At 42.7% G+C, this 15,714-nt stretch overlaps 1 protein-coding gene across 1 annotated transcript in view; it reads right to left on the bottom strand.

Moving 5' to 3' along the window:
- Positions 1–13,320, bottom strand: part of ABCA1 (ATP binding cassette subfamily A member 1) — a 130,774-nt gene extending 117,454 nt beyond the window's left edge. The window contains exon 1 of the mRNA XM_077769825.1: positions 13,131–13,320. The gene's annotated coding sequence lies outside the window, so the exon portion shown is untranslated. The remainder of the gene's footprint in view (positions 1–13,130) is intronic.
- Between the last annotated feature and the right edge of the window lie 2,394 nt (positions 13,321–15,714).

The raw sequence follows: 15,714 nt of genomic DNA on the forward strand, positions 1-15,714 counted from the left end.
CCCAAGCATCCTACAGAGGCACAAATTTAGTGAAACTGCCCTTAGTTGCCATTAGGCCCTAAGAAGCCTGCAGAAAGACCATGGTCTAGTGCTCAGCAACTCTTGAGATTGTGTTCCTATTCAAACAGTAATATTTTAATATTAAAATGTGAAGACAAAAAAGATGTAAGAAATCCTCCAAGGTAAAAAGTCAAAGATGAAAGGGGACCATTCCATCATTCTAGAAGGTTTCTATCATCCTAGAAGAGGCTCTGTTAGCACAAAATCCATTTCTAAAATATAGATCCAATGAATTTCATCAATTCCAACAGTCTGTGACTCTAGGACACTTTTTTTAAAGTACCAAATGTATCATACTTACTTGATTATTACTAACAATTGGTTTATAGAGTAATAGATTCAATTTCCTGGACAAAAGTATTTGCGAATAGCTAATGTTCAAAATGAAGGCTATAAAATGAATACATAAAAACTAAAAAAGAGCCACGAATACTGTCAAATCTGTAACTAGCCCTGGAGAAGAATTATCCCTCCTGCTGCCAACAATTCTATTTTAAAGGGGACTCACAAGGTTTAAATCTATTTCTATCATATCACCGATATTTGAACAGCCAAAGATGTGTTTTATCACTCTCAACACTGCAGTTGCTACCAGCTAATATAGTCTCAGGACTTCTAAAACTGTCAAGAGCCATGGTTTCCAAAGGCAAATTCATCCTGTACCCAAGTTCTTGTTTCATTGTTGAGGAATTATGGAGAAGTTCTAACAAAAAGAGACAGCCCGTCTCCCCCTGCTGATTTCCATTAAACAAACACAGGGCAACCTTCAAAGGAGGACTTCAGCAAACAATACAACTATTTGCTTTTTCTCTGGTAGGGGTACCCGGCCTGTTGAAAGGAAATCAACCTGTCAAAATTATGTATCATAGAAAAAATTTTTTTTCAACCACCATTATAATACCAAAATAAGAAGGGAAGAAACTATTGAAGTCAGAAACACCTTGAGCTATAGAAACACAAGGAAGCAAGTCTCCATGAGCAATCAATCACTTATTTGCAAAAAAAACCCTTGACTATCGTGTTCCCTGTTGCAGGAGGGTTTCCCAAGGGAATGTTATGATAAAAGGCCAGTGACTGTATCAGCAAAAACCATTTTGTTTGGCTCACATCCTTGAAGGGTCAACATCTTCAGATGTCCAACCTTCTCCTAGCCTAAAGGGTTTATTTTTATAAAAGTGCTCAAAAGACTTGGGGACAAACCCAAATCCTTTCACTGCCTTCCCCTTCCTTCGGGCTAATGCTACTATACAGCAAACTCTCCCTAAACATCCGGGACTCTTTTATTTTCTTGAATTAACTGGCCTAGTAGAAAGCAGGGAGGTTTTAGAGAGAAAACTGGGTTGGAAGCCTGATTCTGCTCCTCACCCGCACTGGGACCCTAGGGACTCTGAGCCCCTGTATCCTCTCCAGAAAATAGAATAATGTATACAAAACATTAAATCAGTTCCTGGAACAAAGTAAGTGTCCAGTAAATGGTAGCTATTATAATGATTAGTGCTGCTGATTTCACAGGGTGAAGCATTCATCAAGGGTGGGGCACAATGTGGGCAATTTATAAAGGAAATCTCTCTTCTTTGTCCATAAGAGGTACTATTTCCCCCCAAAGGCCTTTCCAGAACAAACTGGAACTCTCCCCAGTGCCCAGCTCCGTGGAAGATGTTAAAGCGGTGACCCTGATATCCTGGTGCCATTTCTGGCATTGTTTTACCACAAAATCCTCTTTTGGGAGCCCCCTCCCCCACCCCACTCCCAGTCACTTATACTATTCTCTGCATCCTCTGGGCAGGCAGCTCCTATCCCTCATGCAAGCTCACTGCCACCTTCCTCCAAGTCTTCAGCACCTGGCTCAGTTTCCCTCTCTACCACACTTCCTCCAGCCTCTATATCAACTACATGTTTACTAGCTGGGCCTTATACTTCCTCCATCTTTTCAGCTCTCCCTACAATCTTCTCCAGGCTACTGATTTATCAGGTGGTCTCTGCTAAACTGTAAGCTACATGCAGCAAGCTACTGTGTCTCAGCATCTTATTCTCTGCCATACTGAGCCCAGTGCCCAGAAAGACTCTATGCTCTATATACATTTGTGGAATAAAGGCTTCTGAAGTCAGACCTCAGGAATGAGAGAAAATAGAGCAGGTAACAAATCAGAAGTTTCATTGAAAGTAAGGTTCAGATAGCCCAAAAACATGACAAAATTTCCAGCTGTGCTCAAAGAAACTCAAGTTCAAGCTGGAGTGCATTTAAATTGGTTGTCCTCAAAGCCACTCCAATTCGTTGGGAAGGACATTCATGTTCATTGACTTCATGAAAAAAGAGCACAGGAGAACGGTAATTTGCCAGACATAGGCTCTAGAACCCCTGTAAGTATGCCAGCTATAAGAATACCTCCCCTAGGGACTCAACCCTAAATAGAAGACTTTCAGCACTGGTCAAGACTCTTGAACTCTAAACACATAGGCTCATGTCAAGACATATTTAACAAAGCAGAGCAATACCTGAATAAAATTCTTCCATCTCAATACTCTCTTCTCTCTATGGTTGCCAAAGCGAGTTATATAATCCCAAACTCTTGTCCATTTCTAGCTCACTGAGTATGTGACCAAACCACAGCAATCTTTATCCAGGACACCTTCTTTCACCAGCCAGCTCTTGAGGCAGTGCAGGCTTGTGTCAAAAGTCTGAGATGCTTCTGTTTCTACAGCCCAGCAAAGACCAGGTAACTAGGTAAGTGAGAATTTAGTCAGGTTTCCAGGACAGGCACAATCCAGGGTCTAAGCTCCACCTCCAACTTTACAATAGAACTCCTCTATAATAACCAAAACAAACCATGTTTCTGGCTGCTTTTGCTAAATTAAAAGAAGAAAGAGGAATAAGATAAGTTTAAATCCACACACTTGTGATTGTGAAAAACAAAAACTAAAGGATGTTAGCCTTTTTTTTTTTTAAACACTGGCAACATGAACTCCATTTTTTGAGGTCTGGGAGGATCCTCTCAGAGGAAACAGATCTGTATTATTCTGATATTATTATGATTCTGAGTATTCCTTCTAGAAAGCACGGTCACTTAAGATTTTCACAAATCCAACATTTTATATGCCAGATTAAAAAGTGCTCAAGGAAAAGAAATGAAATGGAAACTACCGGGTGCAACTCTTGCTAGCCTTTTTTCAACAGTGATTTTATAGTGGCGTTTAAAGATCTGTACAATTCAATCTACATCAAGTGAGCACCTGAGTCCCCACCTGGAGCTCCGCCTAAGGACAGAGTCTGGCTGGTCTCTACAGCCACACGGGGCACATGCATTCACCTTAAAGGAGGCTGTTGGAAGCAACTATCGGACAACCCTCCATTTGCTCTGTGAAGAGAAAGGCACGCTGTGATCATGTGAAATGTGACCGGGGTTGGAAACTGGAAAATGGCACTGATGCCGCTAAATTTGCAAATCCTGCAACAGAACAGACAACTGAATAAACATAACTTGACCAAAGGCTTTCTTTTTTCTTGAACCCAAGGTCCTTACTACAGTAAACACAATCATTAAAGTTAAAAAACAAAACAAAACAAAACACCACTCTGCCTTGAATCACAATTAATCTTAACTGGCCAAAATTAGCAAAGGGTTTTGTACTTTTGCATAAAGGAAACAGACCCCAGAAAAAACTCAACCTTCAGGACTGCTGTGGGGATTTCCTTCCTATTCAAATCTACAACCAAGGAGCAATTCTAATTTCAGAGACAGATAGAAAAAATACAGTTGAAAAACTCCTTAAGATTCAAACTGGACCAAGAGACAATAAATAAATGAGGCCAGTCCAATTTTCAAAGATTTGGTTCCCATTTTAAGCTGAAAAGGAGACTTTTATAGGCACAATTTTTTTTTCTCTCCTAAAAGGACACTGTATAAATATTAACCAAAATTCTGGTAGAGAAGCAAAAAGTCTGGATTAAAACATAAGGAGCCAAGATTTTAATTTCCAGGTAATGACCCCTGGTGGGGTAAATCCAGGTGAGTCACTCTACCACTTTGAGCCACAGAACAGAAAACAAGTCTTAATAAAGAGGCTGGAGTAGAAGATCTGAATCTAGGAAAACTGCTTGGAGCCTGGATATCAAAATTGAGTTTGAATCCCTAGTGTTGGCTGCCATGTTGCCATTAGCAAAACGCGTGAACTGTGAATGACTTATTTACTCTCTGCATCAAGTATAGCATCTGAAAAATGAGACAACATCAATATTCCCCCAAATATGGGAACAGTTACACAAGATGAATTTAAGCGCTACTTAAATTCCACTTAGATGATTCAGATGGACAAGCGCAGTATTAAAAACTGAATCACACAATGAGAAAAATTCATTCAACACTTTTTTGGCCTTTAAAAAAATTTTATTACTTTTAAAGAGAAAGTTTGTTTGGTTGGCTCTTCAGCACTTCTTTAATATAGGCTAATGCCCCTTTTTTAACAAAGTGAGAATAAGTCTCAGAGTCCACCAGCATTTTGAAAGGAAGTTTATTTTATAGACAGACTATTTAGAAAGATGATTTGTTTTCATTCCATTTTGTAAACTACCTTTTCTTTGAGGCAACTATTTTCCGTTTTCATCTTAGAGGGCTGATATAAGGTTAATTTAAAAAAATACACTGATGGCTTATCAAATGCCTATCAAAAATGCGGTGACAGTGACGATTGCAAGAGGTGACCTGGAGGAAGGCCTAACCCTCATCATGCTTTCATCTACCCACGGTCAGTGGATAAAATTTCAGTCAGTGAGAATGAGTAGAGGATGCACTGCAAACAAAAGCCAATCACAGAGGATGAATGTGAGATCCCAGAACAATGAGGAGCAAGAAGGTATTCCTAAAATTGAAGGAAATTCAGTTAACGAATAGTCATTAAGCCATACTATGTGCTAATAATCACTGGCAAAAACCACAAATCTAGTTCCCTCAAGTATGCCTCTTATAATCTAGGATAAAAGCTGTCAAAATAGGTCAGAGTCTTATTTCAAAGAGCCCTGAATGCCAAGTTAATGATTATTATGGCAGATTATGACATGTGTTTAGCAGCTAGTACTTTACATGGTATTTGAAAAAAATTTGCCAAAGAAATGTATTTCAGTTTAATGGTATTTTTTGTACATTAACACATTTTTAATTTTTTTTTTGAAATTAACACATTTTGCATATTAACACATTTTTCTAATAGTTTATATCTTCCTCTTCCCTTCCTCTCCTGGTACCAGAGATCACACCTTACCCCAGCTAAGATCAACGGACACCTCCACCTCATAGGTCTGCCTCTGGAATAGGAGAAAGGCCCTTGGGTCAATCTAAATCATTACGCTGGGTCTTCACTGTCTGCCTTTCCAAGAAAGGCTGTGGCTTCCACCAGTGGTGCCTTTATGTCAAACTTGGATGATCTAAACACCAGATGCAATTGATTTCAAACTGCCACCCCCTTGGGGACTTGCTTCTTCAAGAAAACAAGCTTTGGATGACCCTTGACAAAAGCAATTATTCCCAACCTGGCATCTTACAGGAATTTTGCAAAGCAAGTCTAAATAGGGATATGAAACCCAAACAGCTCCACAGCTGTCTTTCCTCCTCTCATGCATCCCCGTCCCCCCAATCCTGAAACCCCTTGCTCCTTTTTTCCTCCCTTCTTCATCCTTCTGGTCCCAATCTGTTGTGATCTTTGAAACAATAAATTCAGGACAGTGCTTCAGAAAGCCCTGTGTCTTGCCCACCTACCCCCAGTGGGAGTCTTCTGAGATGAATATCCTTATAAGGTTAGTCTAGTTCTCATCCTGGGATGGACACTGGTGCTCCTTTCCACATAATGGCTTAACACGACTGCATGATAAGTGTAAGAAACAAAACCTATACCCACAATGGAGACAGGTCAAGGACAGAGAGTCCAAATGAATATTTTATTTCAGAGAGATTCTCCAAATGGTGAGTTGGAGGTGGAAATGTCTCACTAAATCATGTGTGATCTACTGAAATTTATTAAGATGAACCAACTCCCCTTTCCTGTGCATTTCAGATGAGAATGCCTTTTTGGTTCTGATTCACGTCTTCCTCCATTAAGGCAGACAGACAATTTCCACAGCTTTCGTGCCTCTGCCTTCCTCTCCTATCACCTCCGTGCCACCTCTCAGGGAGAATACTCTCAGGCACCTCCTGGGTGTCTCCTCTCTAGTCTCGAAACCCACATGATCTGTTACACTAATGCTGAGGACTTCCCACAGGACACTTCTCTAAGCAGCCCCAATCAAAGCATCATCCTTTTCCTAAATACAGACCCACAGCTGGAGGATGTAAACACATGAGGGGCTCTTTAAAAGTCATGTGCTTCCTCCTCTTTCATTTTGTAAAGCAGGAACCTAAATCTTTGAAAAGTAAAATGACTTGCCCAAAGTCATTTTATTTTTTACAAATAATTTCAGATATCCACTAAAGAGCCAGGATTTCTGAAATTATATGTAAGGAATATAATTCTATGCAAAAATCATATGTCACACATAACTTGGGACATTGCGTACATGTCTATTTGTTCTGAAGAGAGAATCCACTGATTTCATCATATACTCAAGATCATTAAAAATCCTCTCCCAATAGGGGCACGTGGGTGGCTCAGTTGGTTAAGCTCAGGTCATGATCTTGCCGTTCATGAGTTCAAGCCCTGTGTCAGGCTCTGTGCTGACACTCAGAGGCTGCAGCCTGCTTCAAATTCTGGGTCTCCCTCTTTCACTGCCCCTCCCCCACATGTGCTCTGTCTCTGTCTCGCAAAAATGAATAAAAACATTTTTTAAAATGTAAAATAAACAAAGATTTAAAAAAATCCTCTCCCAATAAATGATGACTTCTGATATTGGTTATGCATATAAAATTCTTTCTGGGAACTCTCTCGTACTAAATACCAGTTATCATAAAACATCTGGACTTCAAGACTAGCCAGATAAAATGCTTTGGCTTCCAAATGCTTCTTGGAAGTTGGATTTGGCATAGAAAATGCAGCAGCGTTTTAAACAAATACATGTGCAAGCACATATGCGCGCGTGCACACACACACACACACACACAATGAATAAAAGAACAGAGCCTATGCATACAAGGTTATTTTGGTTTTTTAAAAAATATTTAAATTCTAAATTACTTAGTGAATTATCTCATTCTTATTTTAATAAATTAATTAATATGCAAATCAAAATACTTTAAAGTGAAAGGTCACAGATGATAGCATTTTCTCAAATCACAGCTGCCTCAGAAAGAAATGAAACTGATTGGGGCCCTGATTGGCTCAGTCAGTTAAGCATTCCACTTCTCATCAGCTCAGGTCATGATCTCATGGTTTGTGGGATTACTTGGGATCCTGTCTCTCCTCCTCTCTACCCCTCCCCTGCTCACTTGCTCTCGCTCTCTCTCAAAATAAACTTTAAAAAATGCAACTGAATGAAATCATAATCGTTTGTTCTACAAAAAGTGAGCTGACCTAAATTGACTACATACTAAAATTTCTCAATCTTTTATCACAAACCTAACCTTAACTACGAAAACTTCACATGTATGTCTACTTCTAAGGCTTTTCTGTGATTATCCCATTGTAATTTGTTTTTTAGAATATAGCAAACAAAAATTAGTTTCCTATTCTCTTTGACTCATTCAAGTCAGCTTTTATTGAATCCCTTTCATATCAAGGGGGTTGAATTAAGGACTGAGATAATGAATTGAAGATGTCCTTGAGGAGAACCATACACTCAAGAGAAATACAAATACATGTTAACTATGACCAAAAAACAAATACATGATGTAAATAGTGTGGTAATCCAATCTTATGGGAATAAAAAAGAAGGGGATAATTGTCACTCGGTGTTAGCAAGGAGGAGTGAATCCAGGAGTTCATGAGAGGAATGGCGTTCCAATCAGGTCTGAAAGTCAGTTTTCAAAATGGAAAAAGACAGGATTTCAAGCTTTATTTTGTTCCAGGAACCACGTGTGATGCACCTGCCATTTGCTGTTCGCATAAACTCTTTGCTTTTTTTTTTTTAATATTTCAATTTTTTTTTAAATGTTTTATTTATTTCTAGGAGAAAGAGAGAGAGACAGCGTGAGCAGGGGAGGGCCAGAGGGGGGGAGGCACAGACTCTGAAACAGGCTCCAGGCTCTGAGCTGGCAGTCAGCACAGAGCCCGACGCGGGGCTCAAACTCACGAACCGCGAGATCATGACCTAAGCGAAAGTCGGACGCCCAACCGACTAAGCCACCCAGGCGCCCCAAACTCTCTTTGCTTTAATATAGTTTATTGTCTCAACGGAATGCAGAGTTACAGAAAGCTCTATCTGAAAACAATTTTACACAGGAGATTTTCATTCTGTGGCTTCAAATATTTCTAAATGTACCTCTCCTAACAACATCTATGCTGGTTACCTATCCAGGGAACTATTTTTAGGTAAAAATATCCAAAGGAAAAGGAATTACTCTTTGCCTTTTGCTAGTATTTCTTTTGTCAAAACTTGGGTATTTTGACAAAGTCCTTCCTGACCCTGACACTGGTAAATTCATGGAAACTAAACTGCCCGGGATACAACCTCAGCTTCACTACTTAAAACTCTGTGATCAGGTTTCTTAACCTGTCTATATCTCAGTTTCCCCATCTGTAAAATGAAGACAGTAAGAGTATCCATGTGCTTCTCATGAGAACTGAAACATCATGTAAAATGCTTAAAACAACATCCAGCATACAGTAAATCAATAAATGAAACTGTTTCTAACAAAGCAGAAATGTTTTCTAAGAATTCATTTCGAATTTGCTGAAACAATTTAATAGGAAAACCAGCTTCCCATCCTACTTCACTTTCATAAAGCCGACTTTGAAACCGTTTTACTTTCTGAGAAGGATGCCTTATGAAAAGACTAAATTTGATTCCTAGACAGTCATGGCAGTAACTGAGAAATAGCGTATTTCAAAAGGTCCACAACATAATTAAGACAGAACAAGCAGAAATTGTACTGTTTTCTAACCAACAGGGAAAAAAAAAACTCACCAAAGTTAAGATTAACAGCTAAACTAATAGTTCTTTTGCCTTTGTCTTTTGTTCCTTATACTTTTATAGCCAAATAGATTCTGTCATTCCATTTTAGATGTATTAAACAGGAGGGGCGCCTGGGTGGCTTAGTCGGTTAAGCATCTGACTTTCGCTTAGGTCATGATCTCGCGGTTCGTGGGTTCGAGCCCCGCGTCGGGCTCTGTGCTGACTGCCAGCTCAGAACCTGGAGCCTATTTCGGAGTCTGTATCTCCCTCTCTCTCTGACACTCCCCCTGCTCACGCTGTCTGTCTCTCTCTCCTAGAAATAAATAAAAATATTAAAAAAAAAAAACAGGAAAACATTTTGACATCGTAGACCTACTCACAAATACCTAACTGAAGCAACAGTAAAATTTTCATTTAAACACCAAGAAAAGAATTACGGTTAATTTTACTGTCTGTTCTTTCCACGGTGTTGCAATCCCTATGCAATCAAGGTCCTAAACTGAGGAGAATTTGGTTGGCTCACTCACCGCAACAAGGGAAATATGGTCCAGGCTGTATTCTGATAAGGACTATAGCAGATGAATGTACCATGAACACAGTGTGCATCCTCAGAGAGTCATCTGCTCACAGCAGCTGAAATTGTACCACCTCAATGCTTAGTGTGGGATCTAAAGTACTCTGGGGTTCACCGGCTGGGTTCAAATCTTGGTCTTGCCAGTTGGAAGATGTGTGCAGGGACAAGTTAGTTAAACTTTCAGTTTCATTTTTTTTTTTAAACATTTATTTTTGAGAGACAGAGAATGAAAGGGGGAGGAGCAGAGAGAGAGGGAGACAGAATGTGAAGCAGGCTCCAGGCTCTGAACTGGCAGCACAGAGCCTGATGCAGATCATGACCTGAGCTGAAGTCAGAGGCTTAAATGACTGAGCCATCCAGGCCCCCCAACTTTTCAGTTATTAATTTGCCAAATTGGGATGATAAATGGGGTTTGTTGCAGAGATTCAATTAGTATTTGAAAAGCATTTGGAATAGTGCTTGGCACATGGTGCTATTTAATAGTGCCTATGAAAAAAATTGCAGTAACTGGCATTTACGATGATTCCCACATGCAGATATGAAGACCCTCTCCAGAATAGTTAAATAAAACAAATTTTCAGAAAGATCATTTAAAATTTGATGCTGGAATAATGGCCATAAAGAGCATATTACTGGGGCACCTGGGCGGCTCGGTCGGTTAAGCGTACAACTTTGGCTCAGGTCATGATCTTGCGATTCGATTCGTGGGTTTAAGCCCCGCTTTGGGCTCTGTGCTGACAGCTAGCTCAGAGCCTGGAGGCTGTTTCAGATTCTGTACCTTCCTCTCTATCTGACCCTCCCCTGCTCATGCTGTCTCTCAGAAATAAATAAAACATTAGAAAAAAAAAAAAAAAAAAGAGAGCCTTTTACTTGTATTATTTCTTTAACATCCAGACAGTAAAAATGTATTTGGATTTGAGAGTAATTTTAGAAGTGCTAAATCACATGTCTACTGGTAATTTCTAGATATCCAAAACATTCATAAGTAAAAGGCTAAGGTAATGTCTGCTTACTTACTTTGGAAGCTAAAAATTGAAGTAACAAAGATATTAGCAATTTGCAATCACTATGAACGTAGCCCAAGTAACTTGGTTCGTGGGAGGATAGATCCCTAAAAAAATTTTTTTGATGGAAAAATATTCCAACTTCTCCCCCATATAAGGTAAATACCTGCAGAAGATAATAAAAACAAAACTGTGTTGCTGAGTTTCATTCATTTTTAATAATGTAAGCACTGAGACTTTCCTAGAGCAGAGGTTGAAAACAGCCAAGCCCTAACTACCCTTTTTCAATCCTAGATTGACCACTGTCTCATATGAACTGTAAATATGCCCTAAGTCAAAGATGTGCCCATCACAGGACTCTATTTCGATGTAAACTGAAATATTTATGAGCCAAGATCTCAAATGCTCAGGAAGAGAGCAGACACATGTATCATAGGTGTCCACTCCAAAATCAAGATCTGTCATTCTAGAACATAAGGCTTGTCCTTGCAAGGGAATTACTCATACTAGAATATCAATTCTTGTCCTTTAAATGGACTGTGGTCATCATTAAGCATGGTCACTCTGATTCTACTGCTTTTTTCAAGTAGATACCAATTTGCTTGTGCAACCAAAGGTTTTTTAAAACTATCATGAATTATTTGCTTTATAGGAGCAGTTCAGGAATACGCTGACAATAGAAACTTTGTACTTATAAATTATCATACTATCTGAAGAGTTTCTACTCCAGAACATTCTCCATGATTTCACATTTTCTTTGATTTGGGAGAAGTGTCTCAAGGGAGTGATTCAAACAGAAAGCCTCCATTATTTCTGTGGTAAATATGAGAAAAATGGGCTGAAATAAAAGGGGCCATGAGAAATGAGGGACTGAAGCTCTGTCTGAAAAAATCAAAACTTAGGTTTGGGTCCCAAACCATTGTAAAAACAACCAGTAAAAACCGCTTTTGAACTTAGAAAATTTTGTAAGGTGTTCTTTGGGGTAGTGGGGACGGAGATTAGGCCTTAGAAAGTGAGTTGGTGATTTTCATCACCAAGGAACTATACCAAATGTGTCCTTTTATATGAATGTATATACCACTCACTCACTTTGTAAGGTGTCACTAAATAATAGTAGGGATTTAAAAGCTGATGGTATTAACGTTGCAAAAGACCAGGGCCAATTACTTCCAGTGCAGACGCCTCTCTCTCTCTCTCTCTCTCTCTCTCTCCCCCCTCCCTCCCCCGCCCAACACACACACCTTGTTTACTTCATTCTATATGATAAATGCTGAAAAAGACACCTACCTACACACAACCATGAAACTGACCCACGCCAAGACCATTGTCATGCAACAAAGGTCTGGGAATCGGGAAACATTCTGATAAAAAAACAAAAACAAAAACAAAAAACAACCAGACGGCCTTTTTCGCCTGCTCTCCTGGGCTTCCTCCCAGCCTGCAATCACCCGTCTTCACCGACCTCAGTCGGAACCGACAAACGGCAAGGCTTTGTGGAGCCCGAGCCCCCTCCCACCAAAGAGTCGATTCCGAGTCCAGTCGGCCAGGAGGCGCTGCGGGCCATTCCCCCGGGGCCACGAGTGGCGGGTGCCGAGCCCACCCTCCCCCACCGCGGAGCCCAGCCCCGCGGCGGAGCTTGGAGTTGTGCGCCGCCCGCCGGGGTTACTCCCGGTCATTCCGCGGCACCATCTCGCCCCAGCTTCCCCATCCGTGCCGTGCCGAAGGCTGCCCCGGGAGACTAAGCAGCAAAGGGCAGGAAGGATGGGGGCGGGGGAAACGGGCACATCAGCCCCAGGTTTCCTCCGGCTCTTCTAAGTCTTTCGAGTTTAAAAAAACAAACAAACAAAAAATCACGCGTTCCCCAGCTGCGCCAGGCACACCAGCTGGGGTGCGCACACGGAGACCAGAGGCAGGACCCCCGAGTCAAACAAAGCCCCCGAGGCTTCAAGTCATCAGTAGCACTACAGACCCCGTCTGGGACACCACCCAGCCAAGTTCTTGGGGAACAAAAACGCGCCGCTCCAGTCAGGGGGCGCACGGGGCGGATCCCCAGATCAGAGCCCAACTCAGGCCAGCGCCTTGAAGAGCGGAGCGGAGACTCCGTGCAGGCATTTGTTCGAGTGGGCGCCGGCCGACCCACAGCCGGAGAGGTATCCAGCCGGCTCGGGCTCTTCGGAACAAAGGGAAGCGCTNACTGCGCCCGCGGTACTGCGCCTCGGTCTCCACGCCCGGAGATGCTTCCCTGGCTCCACTGCCCGGCGAACCCCGTGCGCAGTAGCGCCGCGTCTTCGGGTCGCCAGAGCTCGTCCTAGGACGTCCTCTCCATTTATGCCGCCCCCGCCCCATTTGGGCTGCAAGAGGTGGGAGTTCAGACTGGTCCCCGAAACCCAGCGCCTCCCAGAGCCTCCGCGGCCCAGAAAGAAAACAATAACGCCCAAGTCACTGGAGAACCTCTTACCTGTTTTCCACTTCTGTGTGTGTGCGTCTTTCCCCCCACCCCTTGGAAAACCCTTCCAGAGAAGGGGAAAGGGGGGGAAACAGGAGCAAAGCGCCCCGAGAAATTGTTTCTGGCAGCGCCGGTCCAGCGGCACCCCCTGCCCTCCCCACCTGCACCCGAGGAGAGAGGTGTCCGCTGGGCTCGGCGGATCCCGGCCCCACTCACTCTCCCTCGGAATTACCGGGGTTTTGCCGCGACTAGTTCCTTTTATAGATTCGGCTGCGCCGAGCGCCAGGGTTACTATCGGTCAAAGCTTGTTCTCTCCCTCCTTCCCCGCCCCCTTCCCCGGCCTCTGTTTATGTAGTTCAGTCACTCAGCAGAAAGCACGTGGAGCCTCGCCCCGCCCCTTAAACGGGCGACGTCCCGCGGCTCCGGGCGAGCCTCCGGGCAAGCCTCCGGGCCGGGGGCGGAGGTGGGGGGTGCTGCAGACCTCCAGGGTCCAGAGTGCGCGCCTCCTGCCGCGTGCGAGCCTGCCAGCCTAGGACGAGCGGGGAACCGTGGGTAAGAACAATGCGAACCAGTCCCTTTTTTATTTTCATTGTATTGGTCAGAGTCCCAGTGATAAATACACACGACTTGTATTTTGGCTTCTGTAGATTTGCAAAGTGCAGATAGAGAATCACAGTTGTGTGAAATTATATACCCATTCCAGTTCAACTTCCTCCTCTGGCGTCTGCTTTGACAGTCAGAAGTAAGACCACCCGTAACATTTGGGGGACAGGCAAGAGTACAAATGGAAGCCCACATACTTTGTCTGCATATTTAAGTCACAAACACACCCAACAAACTCTAAAATAAAAGTCTCCTACCTGGAAGCAACCTGGAAGGGTAGGTTCACATTCAGACTCCTCACAGTTTAACCTGAGTTTGGGCAAGAATGTGGTAGAGTGGGACAGGGGACTCCGAAACCGCTTCTCTTCCCCACCCTCAGCTCTGTCATAATCCAGAAAAACCTTCAGTGTGTGCATGTGAACTTCAGCTGCACAAGCCTCCTCCACACTACACTATGGTCAAGGCTGCAACTTGGTACACACACTGGTGGTTCTGTTGACATTCAGAACAGATCCAGTGAGGAGGCCCACGTAGGCCCTGGAAGAGCATTTAGGGGCCCTATGGTGAGGAATTCGTGGGTCCCAGGTACTCATAACTCTGGTGGCATGGATACCTTGGCCCTGTGGACTGGTCACCCTTTAGGAAGGGCTGGAGTTTGAGAAGAGCCAGAGCCCCGACTTCTGAAGCCCAGCACACAGGAGCATCTTGCCTTGGTTCAAGGGATAACCCTGGCTAAGAGACTGGGTTCTTGGGTCAAATTTGGCTTGACCACATGATGTGCAACTCCATTTCTTCATCTGAAAAATGAAGACAATATACATGCTCTCCCTGCCTCGCAGGAGTTTTCTGAAAGTGAAGTTTGTTCATTTGACCCTCTTAAAAGAATGGCACTGTAAACAAAGAGGGTGTTATTAGCTGACTGTTAATGCCATTTTCATATACCAGCCATGGCCTATAAAGGTTTTCTCATGCCAAACTTGTAAAATTCCAGGTCTCACAAAGAGTTAAAAATAATCTCCCTGACCCTCTAGATATAAAGGAAAGCTCCTGGAGGAGGCGATACCATTCCAACTATGATCAGGGGAGTGATTAGGTTTCTTTGACTGTCCATTTCCTGCCTAACCCCCACCCTCCACCCACTTACCACTGTGCTTAAAATCCCACCACCGAAATCATTGTTTGTAATTTTGAAGGCTATGGTTCCCAAGAGAACCCCTACTAAATAATCTCTTAGATTGTTCTATTGGGGAATGAATGACAATAAATCCCGCACAAGACAAAGAGGCTGAGAAAAAGAGATGAGCCCAAGAAGAAGAAAAGCCCCAGAGAGAAGACAGCCATTGATTCTAAGTTAAATACATCAGTCTATGGTTCCAACACCACATGTGATCATTTTGAACTAAGAACAATCTGTGGCATCAAGAATCTGCTCACCCCTACAATGAATACATGAACAGACCGTAATGGTTGAAGCATGTTTATTAATTTGTTTATTTCTACCAATGAAAGAGCCCAAGGCCCCCAAAGAGGCTAAGTGATTTAGCCAGATGACACAAGAACATCAGTCTGCTGACACCAAGCCCATACTTTGCAAGTGTCATAGGTTCAGATGACAAAAATACTGAATTCCAAAAGTGAGAGTATAAGAGAATGTGTCCCTTGAGAAAGTCTGCAAATATGAATCCTCTCCCTTGACTATCACGGGTTGATTTGTTCCTCAGTATGCTTCAGTGAGCTTTTCTCCAACTCTTTTGATTCTTGCCAACACCAACACCAAAACTCCAAGTCCCCACCTGAGGTGACCCTTTCCAAATATTAAGTAGGAAGTCCCTTCTTTGTTGCTGTTGCTCCAGAGAAGCTGATTCTGTAAATGCAGCCCAGGTGGCCTAAAGTTATATTCTGAGATCACCCTGGCATCTTCTAATTACAGACTTGCCCTTCAGGCAGCTGTGGCATTGGAGACCCTGCTAGACAGAGGTCAGGGAGCCATGGA

Source organism: Crocuta crocuta, unplaced genomic scaffold (genome assembly GCF_008692635.1).
Source record: "Crocuta crocuta isolate KB4526 unplaced genomic scaffold, BGI_CrCroc_1.0 scaffold95, whole genome shotgun sequence".
NCBI classification, from domain to species: domain Eukaryota; kingdom Metazoa; phylum Chordata; class Mammalia; order Carnivora; family Hyaenidae; genus Crocuta; species Crocuta crocuta.